At 38.1% G+C, this 13927-nt stretch overlaps 1 pseudogene; it reads left to right on the top strand.

Moving 5' to 3' along the window:
• The first annotated feature begins 3225 nt into the window (after window positions 1–3225).
• Window positions 3226–4024, top strand: LOC102877045 (annotated as a pseudogene).
• Window positions 4025–13927: the final 9903 nt, after the last annotated feature.

Genomic DNA, 13927 nt, shown 5'->3' with positions numbered 1-13927 from the left:
TTACCACTTGGCCACTAGCGCTCCCTGATACTAAGAGAGTTTAAATGATCTTGATCTAGTATCTGATTTTTAATTCAATATTTTTCTTAAATCATATTGATTAAAAATTCATTCCATTTTATAAGGTACTTTTCTATAACACTGAATTTTAATCTCACCTGTATTTTGATAATTTAGGCAACATTTGCTAAAATTTCCAAGATGACCCTTCAAAACATGTGTTTTCAAATCTTAATAATTTAAATCCTTATTTACACCGTTCTTGAATTTATAGACTATGAATGTCCAGAATAGTTTCATCATAGTTCTAAGAGCAATGTTCTCTGATAAAACTGGAGAGATAATCTCACGATTCTTTATCAACTTGTACCTATTTCTCAGCTACTGCCTAGCAAATTCATTTAGTATAGTTAAATTTTTTCAGTGAATTAGGCTTACCATGCCTATTTTTGTTAAGTGTGAGACTTAATTTGGTTTGCAAAGGATTGTTTTTGATAAGAGAAGGAAGCAGATATATAATTTATTAGAAATACTTTTCAATCTTGAATATTACTCATTAAATAGAAACACCAGTATTAATAAGTAGTTTATTGGATAAATTTCATGCAAAATATGTTGTTAGGTGCCATCAAGTGCGACCCATTGCAACCCTATGAACAATAGATTTGAACCCTGTCCTGTCCTGTACCATCCTCACAATTTCTGACACAGTAGAGTCCGTTGTGGCAGTCCACCTAGTTAAGGGTCTTCCTTGCCTTCACTGACCCTCTGCCTTTCTAAGCATCATGTCCCTTTCCAAGGAGTAACCACTCCTAGAAAGTATGTCTAAAGGTGCACTCTGGCTGCACTTTCTCCAAGATACTTTGTTCTTTTGGCAATCCGTGGGATGTTGGGTACTCTTAATACTATAGCTCAAAGGCATTACTTCTTCCTTGTCATCCTTTGTCCAGCTCTTTAATGCATAACAAATTATTGGAAAGACCATGGCCTGAATCAGATACTCCTTAGCCCTCAAACTGACTTCATTATGCCTCAATAATTTGGAAAGGTCCCTGACTGCAGATTTCCCCAGTGCAATAGTTAGATCCTTTGAAAATTATTTAATACAGATACCAAAATAGGGGTTGAGAACATGGAAGTCGTAAATTGTATTTCCAGATTATTGTGAACATAAGCTTATTAGTGATGGGATGTTTTCTGTCCTTGACGGTTCCCATAATTACAATTCCATTGGAAATAATGCAGATTTTTAAATGGCATTTCATATTCTACACTGTATTTTTTACAAAACCTCATAGCATTTCCATCAAAACTTGCCAAATTGAGAAGGAACATGTCTGGCAGAGATTTAATGATTTGTACTCTTCTCAGTCTACCCTCTGGTACAATGAGGACAATTTGGACTTGGACTTTCTTGTAACTTCAGTAGCTCTCCTCATGCTCTAAATTTAAATCTTGCCTCTGGCCTAGATTCTCCCTTGGGTTTACTTCTTGCACTATCAGTACATTCTTATAGACTGCATCTAGATCTCAGTTATTTCAAAGTAAGTCTTCAATTTCTTATTTGGCTTTAGTTACTGCTGTGTTTCTTTGACTAATAGTTGTATTATCAGGTCTGCTTTGTATGTATATCCTGCTACATTTGTACTTCAGGATGGATCTTGAAATGGTTTTGACTGAATCCAACATCATTCTTCCTAAATTTTTTGTTTCCTTCATAATAGATCATATGATTGATTCAAAGTGGCCAATATCTTTACCCATTCATTTTCATTTTTTACAACTTCGATTTTCCTATATTCACATTTCTATTCATTTCATGTTCCAATTATTAATAGATGTTTTTCCTGATGTGTTAAAATCTCAATCAGAGGGATCCTACTTCCAGTTAGAGGAATAGCTAACAACGTTCCTCTGTTATTGATAGGGTTTTCAAAGGCCTGCTATTTCAGAAGTGGATGGCTGGTCCTGCTTCTTAGTCAAGCAAAACTTCCTGTGTATGATTTCAAATTTCCATTCTTCATCCTGACCTGTCCCTGAAACTCTACAGTTACATGTATTCAACTGACAATTTGATAGTTCCTACAGTGTTCCCATTGCAAATGGCAGTCATCTAAATATAATAATTTGAGGGTTAAAGATGATTAGGAAATACAAGAACATGAATCTTTAATAATGCCACTGATTTACTGACTTTACCAAACTTAAGCCTGATCTCACACTAGACTTCCTGTGAAATAATCCTAAAAAATTTATTTCTTTGAGACAGAAGCTGCTGATACTTACAGAATCTACCTGGTTCCACTATTAATAGTATCTCAGTCTCAGTCACTACTCCCAATCGGGTCTAACACAGTGACTACCAAACTTGTTAAGGTGTTTGTGGTCGAGGGTCTACCTTTCCTTCGCTGACTCTCCATTTTTCTGAGAACATTATGTCCCTCTTCAAGAATCAGCCCCTCGAGCAGCATGCCCAAACTTGCCTCTTCATTACTATTGTTGCCGTACAATTTGTTCTGGAAAAAAACCCTATCCACCCAGGGATCTTGTTAAAAATTAGATCATACCACCTCTTTTCCTAAATGTGGATTTTCCTAAAATGTGCACTCTTGTTCCTTATAAATAGATTTGAACCCACAGCTAGTCTGTGGGAGAATGAATGATGAGTTAGTCTGCTCCTGTAGATTGACAACCTTGAAAACTGTGGGGCCATGCTACCCTTAGTCTCTCTGAGTCAGAATTGACACCATGGCCATGGGTTTGGTTAGGTTTGCTTTGGAGGGAACTCAAAATAGTAGGTATTCCACCTTCAAATTAGCAGCCTTTCAGTTAGCTCAATTCTTAAATCACTGCACCGCTAGGATTTCTTAAAGCAGACCTATGGTAAGGATTTAAGTGTGAGCAGTTTACTGCAGAAGGAGGACATGGTTGGAAGGGTAGAGGGACAGCACAGGAAGAGGAAGACCCTTGATGAGATGGACTGACGCAGTAACTGGGACAGTGGGGGTAGGTGTGTCAGTATCAGTGAGACAGGCTAGGGACAGGGTGGGCTTCGGAGCTTTCGTTGCTATGAGTCACAGGTGACTCAATGACACATCACAGCAACTTATTGCTGAAGTGCTAAGGGAATGGGGAAAGGAAAGGCCGGCTAATGGTTTTTTCCACTGCTCCAAGAGACTGTAAACAACATGTAGTGTTATTCAAGGGGTAAAGAAACCGGCTAATATGGGGGCTTCTGTGGCCAAAGCGAATCGCACACTCTTTGTGGGAAACCTTGAGACTAAAGTGCCAGAAGAGCTTCTTTTCGAGCTTTTCCACCAGGCTGGACCAGTGGTAAAAGTGAAAATTCCAAAAGATAAGGATGGTAAAACAAAGCAGTTTGCATTTGTGCATTTCAAACATGAGGTGTCTGATCCTTATGCAATGAATCTGCTTAATGGAATCAAACTTTTTGGAAGGCCTATCAAAATTCAGTTTAGATCAGGAAGTAGCCATGCCTCACAGGAAATTTCATATCCACAGCACCATACTGGAAATTAAGCCTTACTTTTACTCCAATGTCTCTTAGCAGTTGGTATGAAAGAACTACGGATAATGTGTCTCCATCAACACAGACAGTTCAGAGATCTTTCTCTACTCCAGAAAATTTTCAGAGACGAGCAATGATGAACAATGTTATGAGACATAAGCAGAATGGTGGGAGATATCCTTCTCCACAGCTGGATCAGACCGGATTTTCGCCATCAGTTCAGTCAGTCACATAATCACTCTTTTAACCAGTCTTCGAGCTCCCAGTGGCGTCAAGATACACCATCATCACAGCGTAAAGTCAGACAGAATTCTCATCCTTATGTAACAGAAATTATAGCCGTGTACAGTGTTATACTGATCATGGCTCTGACCATCATACCGAGGAAACAGAGAAGATTACTTTTATGAAGATAGGAACCACAATGGCTGGAGCCATGAGTATAACAGAAAAGACAGTAGTAGAGATAGAACATGGCGCTCATCTTGGCACTAGCGTGTATTAAAAGGACATTATTGTTTCTTTTTATAGGGTCATTTTAGACCCTTTGGCAAAATTGGTCTAGGTAAGTTTTGTTGAGGAACTTTACAGCTTTACCAGTTACCCTGTTATTTGACAAAAATTTTTAATACAGAAATGAGAAGATTTGTGGTTCCAGTTTTATTAAATTAATAACCTTTCACCTCAGGGTTATAAGAGGAAAGGGTTTTATTTAGAATGAAGTGTCACAGTTCCTAATTCTTTTTGGCGGTTTAAGAAAAGGGTGAATTGTATAGTTTGGTTGTAATATAAAACAAATATTTTAATTATTTGTAATTTTTGGTGTTAAAAGAAATTTCTTGTTAGTGAGTCAGATTTTGGTGGTAAAATAGGAAATATGTAGGTCTGAAATGGCTACCAATATTTCATTAGTAAGTTAGAGAAGATGCAACTTAAGTGATTCATTTTACTAGCGCTTATTTGAGAAAGTTTGTTATGAAGTTTGGGAATCTTATTGTTTGGCCTCTTGGATAATTTAAGTGTAAAGGTTCAATGGCATTCTTTTGAGTTTTACGCTAATTAAAAATACAAGTTTAAATTTATATTATCACTGTTTCACTCTAAAATATCAGAATTTGCTTATTCAATCATGCTTGATGTATGAAGTCAGGAAGTTAAATATCTCAAGATGTTTATTTTTACATTGAAGAAAACAGTATTAGTTTAAATTCCCCTTTTCAAGAAGAAAAAAAAAGCTTGCTGACAAATAATCCATTGAAATGGTAAAATGTTTTACTGAAAGTATATTTTTTTGATAAAAGGTTCATGAAGCCTTTAAGTGCATTCCTTCTGCCACTCAAACTTTAAAAAATTGACCGTTTCAGAGTGTTGAGGGGAGTGTATATGAGAATGTTTTTTGATATGGAGATTGTACAGACTATTACATTTGTACTGGTTCTTACATGAATGTTTGGAAAATTTAATCTTACACATTTCCTAATTTAATAATTCTGTTTAATAAAATGTTTATGTGTAAGATGAGACTGTTTATGAAATAAACTTGTTTATAAAAGTTTATTCATTGAAAACTGGTTCTTTTTTAAATACTGGCCATGGCATTTGCAATATGTTGCTTTTTAATATATTTAAAATTAAACACTTAAAGAGGAAAAAATAAAGGGGTGGGGGGTAAGGAAACCAAGTTATTGACCATCTCCAGTAATTGAGCTCTGGTGGATTAGGGGTAAGGAATGGTACCATCACTTGGTTTGAATCCACTAGCTGTTCCACAGGAGAAAGATGGACCGTCTCCTCCCATCTTATTTATTGTCTCTGAAAACCCACTGGAGGACAAACTCTGAATTTGTTCCTACTCAACGGTACATAATAACAACAGTAATTGATGAAGGGCTAGAGGGGAATTATTTCCCAGCAACTTTTAGCTTGGCAGATTCTAACTTCCAGGAAACATTTCAGGCAGTCATAGGTACAAGAAGTTGGAAATGGAACTCATCTGCCTGGAAATGGTTAATGCCTTTATTGTAAAGCATATCAGATTTTTGTAACATGCAACATTCAGAAATGCAACTCACAAATCCATATAATAAGTCATGTCAAATGTAACCAATTATACCTAGATAATTCAAACATTTATGCCCTCACAAAAGAGGTCAGTAAGATCATCAGTGACTCAAACATACTTCTTATTGCTGGTCACTGTTGCGAAAATACCTTGCAGAAAATTATTCTAACTCTGCTTTGACCAAACTTGACATCATTGAAGTTCAATAATTTCAACCCTATTCATTGAGCACATGGAAATTTTCAAAATTATTCTCTTAGTTAAGATAGAATGATGTGCTTTTATGTAGACTTTAATGTTCATACATAAAGATGACTTTAACAACGTTTGCAATTTGCAAAGCTCATACTTTGAAACAGATTCATGGTTTGCATTTTATAGAAAATCAAGGTTGGCTTTAATAAATAGAATGTGTTTTAATGATTTTGATATATCTAAAGGAATGAACAGGACACGGATTATGAAATGGCAATTACCTCTGCTAATGCTAGAAGGCTATTACAATTAACCATTAACAGAATAATTTGTGGTTGTGTAATTTAACATTTTTTGCAGTTTTGTTTTTGTGACTAATAAAAGGACACATTTAAAATTGAAGACATAATGATTATACCAGTGGGAAAATAGGAGAAAGAATACTTAATGAAACTTAGTAAAATTTCAAGTAAAACAAAATTATTTTAATCTATATGTTGTTGTTGACACCAGCAGCCAGGAAATTAAAAGGCGCATTGCCATGGGAAAGTCTGCTGTTAGGGACCTCTCCAAAGTACTGAAGAGCAGTGGTGTCTCTCTGGAGACTAAGGTGTGTCTGATACAGGCCATAGTCTTCGCAATCACTTGTTATGCATCAGAGAGTTGGACAATGACTATGGAGGATAGAAGGAGAATTGATGCCTTTGAGCTGTGGTGCTGGAGAAGAGTATTGAGAGTACCATGGACTGCTAGGAAAACAAACGGATTCATCCTGGAAAGGGTTAAACTAGGTGGCTCCTTGGAGGCAAGGATTCTGAGGCTCCGTCTAACATACTTTGGACATTCCTTGGAGGACATCATGCTTGGTAGGGTGGGGGGACAGCGCATGAGGGGAAGTCCCTCTATGAGGTGGTTTTATTCCATGACTGGGATAATTGGGATGGGAGTGTCAGAGACAGTGTGATTGGCAGAGAACAGCAGAGTTTAGGGCTATTGTACATAGGGTCGCTATGAGTCACAAGCAACTCGACGGCACATAACAACACCACCACCACCACCACATGTTGTTGTTAAGTGCTGTCAAGTTGTAGAGGAGTCATAGTGACCGTATGAATGAAAGAACTGAACGCTTGTATAACTTTTGTTGTTTATCCACCTTCATAGAGTTTCCGGAGGCAAGCTATTTCGGAAGTGGATGCCACACCTTCTTCCAATTAGTTTTAATTGGGGAGCTCCACCAAGCACTGTCCACCATGGATAACTATTATCACATTTGACACATCACTGTCACAGTGTTTAGCATCAAAGCAACCATGAATCACCTCTTCACAGCAAATGGACAGACCAGTGCTATACCACTTAGAAGAATGTTTGACCCTAAAGAAACCATAACTGCCCCCCAAGCAGATACATGCACACCCGTGTTTATTGCAGCTTTGTTCACAATAGCAAATAGCTAGAAACACCCCAAGTGCCCATCAACAAACGAATGGATAGAGAAGCTCTGGTATATTCACACAATGGAATACTATGCAGCATTGAAAAATAAGAAACTCATGAAATATGCAAATGGATGACCCTGGAGGACATTATGCTGAGTGAAATTTCTCAGTCATGAAAGGGCAAATATTGCATAGGGCCACTGTTGTAAAATGACATCAGGGTTGAGGGAAGACAGAAAAGGAGGGGATGAGTGATGTATATTGCACTGAAACAGATGAGGGAAAGAACTGGTTAAAAGGGATATATGAATGGGCATTCTTGTCATTACAAAGTCCAGAGTGAAGGCTGCACAGTAGAGTGGACTTGGGGAGAGGGATTTCATAACGAAGAGTTTTTCTTTACAAGGAGAAGAGTGAACTGGGCAGAAGGGTGTGGGTCGGGAGAAAAGTGCAACAATGAATGACTGGAAACCCTAAGTCTCTGTAAACGTTCATTAAAATTAATAAAAGAATTTGAAAAAAGAAGAATGTTTAACCAAAACCAGTTAAAACCAGGCCTAAGGGCCGCAGATTAAAACCACCCACCTTTGGCTTGGTAGCATAACTTTCTGTCCACTAGGCCAATAGAGCTCTATGTTGTTAAGTTCTATCGAGTCATAGACGACTCATAGCGACCCTATGAATGAAAGACCTGAAGACTTGTGTAAATTTCGTCATTTCTCCACTTCATATTTTAGAATTTAATTTGTTAAACAAAGCGAGCAAAATATTATAGAAAGTACATATTGTATGATACAGTAGTCTTGGTCTGTTTAGATTACTTGCTCTCAGTGATATAAGGATTGTTAGATTGTATTTTATTTTTCAAATTAAAATTGTTTAAAACTAGCAAAAGCATCTAAGTATTTTTTTAATGCCATTGAAAAAGTTTGGGTGATTTTGCAAAGAAAGTTCTTTCCTTAGTTTTTGTCTGAAATTATAAATTTCAATTTAGAAGTATGACAAGGGGCAGGAAAAGCTAGTGACAGGTAGTAATTAATGAGTGGTTTCAAATGGAAGTACCCCTTCTCCCAGGGGGGTGCGCATGGGAGCTGAGGCCTCCATTCTTTGTTTAGTTGGAGTAGTTTGACCTTTATTTGCTTTACACATTGGGATTCAATGTAAGATTTTGTTGGAAAAATTGACTCTGCTGCTTTTCATTTAAGGTTTGATAACAGTGATCTAGATATTTGTACAATATTCGCAATTTCTCCTAAATACTACCAAGTTAGGGTTTTACTTTCTGCCCAGTTTCAGGGTAGAGCTACTTCACACTGTGAAAATGATAAACATTTTTCTTAGTTTTCTGAGGCTCTGTCATCTATATATTTGTGTCCATAGAATTGGACAGCTTCTTAGAGAACATCTATCTCTACCACTTCATTTTGCAGATGAAATAAATCCAAAGAGATGGTGTCCTGTCTTCCAGATCACATTGATTAAAAGCAATAAGTGGTTTTAATCTACTACACTTTCCTCTATCAGGGATTCTGTTTCATGCAGTTGGAATATAAGATGTTATTGTTGTGTACCATAGAGTTGGAACTGACCCATAGCTGACCCTGCAGTAGATCTTCAGAAGCAGTTAGGAGGACAATGCCGGTCCTCCTTCTGCAGAGCAGCTGGTGGCCTGGAACCACATGCCTTTGGGATTGCAGCACAGCTTCTTGCCACTTGGCCACCAGAGCTCCATGTACTGTGTGCTGCCTATTACAAACTATGAATGACATTGAAAGAATAAGAACAAATAGCACTGGCAAAGACCTTTACCTGTTAGATAATTACTTACTGAGCAATAACTAAACATAAAGAATTGGAATCTTACCTCCCGCTAATAACCACTGTCTGCAAAAGAGATTCTAATTCTTTATGTGATAATACAAGCTGCTATAAAAGAGTAAGACCTATGAAAGTTTAAGCTCTTTGTCTCCAAGTCCTGAATCACTATACCAAGAAAAGACCACTTTAACTCCCAAATAAGCCTTTGAGTCCTCTGCTACATTAATAAGCTTGATATTGGGAAATCTGTTATGCAATAAGAGAATTCCTTCCTCTGGCTTGTCTTTTCCCTTCCCATTTTGAGATGGCTTCCCAAGAAGTTATACTGGGTCTCTTAGAGCTATGAAGCACTATCCACCTTCTCCCAGTCTTCATTTTGATCTGCTAAACTACCGCTGTGCTGGCCCTCTGTGGAGTCTGTTGACCTTGTTCACTGATTGCTTCTAGTGATTCCCCTCAGTGATTGATGGAACCAATGGGACAGTAATGAAAACAGAGCTGATTCGCTTTATCTTAGCAGGATTAAAGCCTGAAAACAAATCTAATTTTTGTTTCTGGGGAGGGGACATAGGAACAGATGATTTTGAGCAGTGTTTTAAAGTAACATGAAAGGAAGATGGAACAATTAAATATGGTGAAAGAAGGATTGAATATGGTGAAAGGAAATTTTTTTAAAAAAAGAAAGCCTCTAGGTTCCTAATGGGAGGAATGGTGTCTGTTTTAATTTCTTTTTTAAGAATAAATGCTCATCACATACTGGTCTCTACAAGTCCACAGCCCCTCTGGATAATTCTGTGATCTAAATTGAGAGAAAATGAAATGGAGGAAATGTGAAACAATCATGGGAAATTGAAGATATTAGAATAGCATGTTGGGCAGCATAATGTGAGATCTTTACCTTGCTATAGCTATATGGTTGGAAGGAGAGTAGCTTATAGGAAATTAAATATTCTCAGAGAAATTCTTGAGTCCTCTGAGTTGTTTTTCTGCCAGTGGGAATTAATGTCAAAGCAGTCATTATCAGTTACAGTCTAGTAATAAATATTGGTAAGTCTCTTTTCAATTTCAACTTTTCTAATAATTGAAGGCACAGTATTAAGATACCTGTGACTATGGTCCATTCTATCATGGAAGGATGAAAGTGTTAAAAGAACATTCTTTATCCTTTGACATTTTTCTTGCAGGAATAAGTAAGTAGTTCAATCTAGAGGTGGAGAGGAAGGCTTCAGAACAGTTCAATGCAATGCCATTGTACTACTGTAATCATAGTTTACTACGATCAGTCTCTGGGCTTCTGTTTCACAGGTGAAAAAAGAATGATCACTGTCAATCTACACAGTGCCTGTGTAAATTGGGAAAACACCCATGCTGCTAGGAAAATGCAGCCCTACATTTCAGCTTTCAACGATTTCTTCTGTGGCGTGTTCTTAAGCATATCAAAACCTGAACACATATACCCATGCCTGGTTCAAGGTTTGGGGTACCTACAACAACAGCTAAATGACTTAAACCAAAGAACTCTTGGGGGCCACAGATTAAGAAGAAGCTGAGACAGTGACAGGAATGAAGATATCACTGGCAGTTGTACCATAGTTGACCAAGGCCCACAGTTGACTGAGGATCAGGCTCGCCCTCATGCCCAGTGTTGCTGCAGTGGATATGACCTGTGCCAGTGCTCTCTCCCTTTGCATGGATAACTCCGGATTTGTATTTCAGTTTTGTCTGACTGACTCTGCCCCTGGCTAAAGCAGGAGCTGGTGGAAGAGGGAGCAGCTTCTAAAGCAAGAAGTGGCAGTGACATGTGGTACTTAGTCCCCTCCCACTAAAACTAGACATCATTTACTGTACCAAAAGGGAAGATTGGGGTGCAATTAGGAAAGAATGTATATGTGAAAAGAGTATGCCAGATAATTACAAAATAAATATTTATTATAGGACTTAGATATCAAAGGTATTATCTTAGATCTGGTTCTCTGAAGAAGCAAAATCAGGGAAGCTTATATTCTGGGAAGGAAGAGATTATAAAAAGGAAATTACTCACATGCTTGTAACTCTGAAACTCTGAATTCTTGCCATTTATTTGGAACCAACACATAGTAGACCCTTCAGCAGACTTTTGGAGGCTATAAATCTCATATCTGTCTCCCATGGAGCAGCTGGTGGATTCAAACCTCCTGCCTTTGGGCTGGCAGAGCAACTCCTTACCTATTATGCTTATAGAGGCTAGCCATTTCCTACAAGTTCATGGCTCAGACGTCAGGAGAGAGTTCGAAGAATCCAAAGTCAACAGGAAAGCAAGCTCATTTAAATCCAAGAAGCAGGGGTGACAAACCAGATGCAGAATTCTGATAGAGCAAAAAACAAGATTTTTTTCAAACTTTCATGTACATTCTATGTGGGACACATCCCTGATAAAATCCCCTTTCACCTGATTGGCTGCTCATAAATGATCACTTCAAGGAATGATTACCTTATCACATCTGACCCTATCAGTGACTGTATCTTAGCTCCAAACCAGAGAATCATAAGCAGTCAAGTTGGCATATAACCTTAGCCATTTCAAGTATTATCTAGCTTCAACTCCTGTGAAAAAGTGTTGTAAAGGCAGGGACATAAAAAGTGTTAGACCTAAAGGCATATAGTTTTCCTGACCTCTGTTTTTGTATTTCTAGCCATATGCCTTCAGCTGTAGATGGCTGAAATGGATGACCCAGAAAAAGAAGACTCTCAGTGAATATTTGTAATGAAACACTTTAAGAACTCAATTATGAAGTCATTGCTTCTCTAGATTCTCTGTAGTTGGCCACATACTGAGCCTAGTGGTCATTTTTCTCCAGAATAAGAAGTTCCTGAATTTTCCATTAAGTAGGTGTGTGCATGTGTGTCTGATGTGTCTGTGTGTGATGGGAGAGGGTGAGACACATGGATATGGTGAGGCCATACGGGGGCTGCCTGCCTATAGCCTCTAGCTCGGTGCCCAGTATTGACCTGGAGGCAGAAGAGCACTTCTCTTGTCTTCCTCCCGCCCGTGTTCTTGTAGCAAATGATTCTTGCATTGTCAGTTGTTCAGTGTGAAGACTTTTTAGAGAATTTTACTTGAAAGGTTATTAAATTTCCATTTCTCTTACGTGCAATCACTGCAATCTTTCACCCAATATGGGGACTGAGTTAAGAATCAGCATGGGTCATGGGACAAAAGGAGTATTTTGACTTTCTAAAAATAGACACACTTTTAGGAAAGCCATTTCAAGGACAATTCTCCATCTTCATGTTGTTATGTGCTGTGAAATCTGAGCTGGCTCATAGTCGCCCCTCCAGTGGATTTTCTGAGTCAGCACGTCACACTGGATGACATTTCCCATCTTCCTCCATTGGAGCCACTGGTGGATTTGAGCAGCACGCACCTTTGTGTTGGCAACATTAGCTCCTTCCCAGTAAGCCACCGAGCTCCCTTCCATCCTCATATGTCAATAATAATAATTAATAATAATAATGATAATAATAAAAATAATAATAAATCTTTCCCCCAATTTTCACATTCACTATGAATTGGAAACTTTTAAATAATATTGTTCAGATACATATTTTCCCTCTTTTCAGAATGGCTGTGGAGTCAAGCTTCAGATGAGTAATTCTGTTTTACATGAACCACTCTTTCCTGGGACTTTCCATCATGTTTTGTACCTTTGGCTTTGCTCATGAACATTATTGCTCTGATTATAACACCTTTTCCTCCTCTATTCAATCAGCTAGCCTCAAAAGTCATTTTAGGTATCTTTCTTTAAATAGCTTTCTTTGAATGTTATTTTTTTTTATTCCCATCTTAAAATCCAAGCCCCCTCCTTCTACTTCTTCCACTTCTCACTGCATTTAATCAATTGTGTTTTTTTAGGTGCTGTCGAGTTGAGTCTGACTCATAAAGACCCTATGAATAGACCTGAACTCTGTTCTATCCTGTGACATCCTCACCATCTCTGACACATTTGAGCTTATTGCTGCAGTCACTGTGTCAATCCATCTCATTAGGGTTATTTTCTATTTCATTGATACTCCGTCTTTCCAAGCATTATGTCCCTATTCAAGGAATAGCCTCTCCTAGAACACATCCAAAGTATGAGAGATGAAACTTACTCATCTTTGTCTCTATGAATACCCTGTTTGCTCTTTTCCCAACACTTATCTGTTCTTTCAGCAGTTTATGGGATGTCCAGTACTCTTCTCCATCACCGCAACTCAAAGGCATCACTTTTCCTTCTATCATTATTCATTGTCCTGTTCTCAGATACATAACATGTGATTGCCTAACTAAGATACACTTTAGTCTTCAAACTGAAATCATTGCTCATCAGTACTTTGGAGAGGTCTCTGATGCAGTATGTCTCCTGATCTCCTAACTACTGGAACCAGGGGTGTTGATTGTTGATGCAATGATGTAAGATGAAATAACTTATCATTCAATCTTTTCTCTATCATGATGATGTCTGTTGGTCCAGTGGTGAGGACCTTTGTTTTTTGGTGTTTAGATATAATCCATATTGAAGGCTGTAGTCCTCAATCTTCTTTCTGCAGCAAGTGTTTCAAGTCTACTTTAAACAAACATGGTCGTGTCATCTGCATAGCACAGGTTGTTGATGAGTCTTCTTCTGATGCTGATGCCACATTTTTCTACATAAGAGTCCAGTTTCCAAAATGATTTGCTTAGCATACAGATTAAAAAGATCTGAAGAAAAGATACAACGCTAGCTATCTTTAAAAACTTGAATTTTGGCGGGAACCTGCGAGGACAGACAAGGGAGGGCCGAGCCAGAGTTCCCCCATCCCCTCTACCTACAACACGCAGGTAACAGAACTATGAGTCCCAGGGTCGGTGGGGCAGCACCA

The sequence above is a fragment of the Elephantulus edwardii genome, unplaced genomic scaffold (assembly GCF_000299155.1).
Source record: "Elephantulus edwardii isolate Elephantulus edwardi_28Jun2011 unplaced genomic scaffold, EleEdw1.0 scaffold00007, whole genome shotgun sequence".
Lineage (NCBI taxonomy): Eukaryota > Metazoa > Chordata > Mammalia > Macroscelidea > Macroscelididae > Elephantulus > Elephantulus edwardii.
The sequence above is the reverse complement of the archived record's forward strand: the minus strand, read 5'-3'. Positions and strand labels throughout refer to the sequence as shown.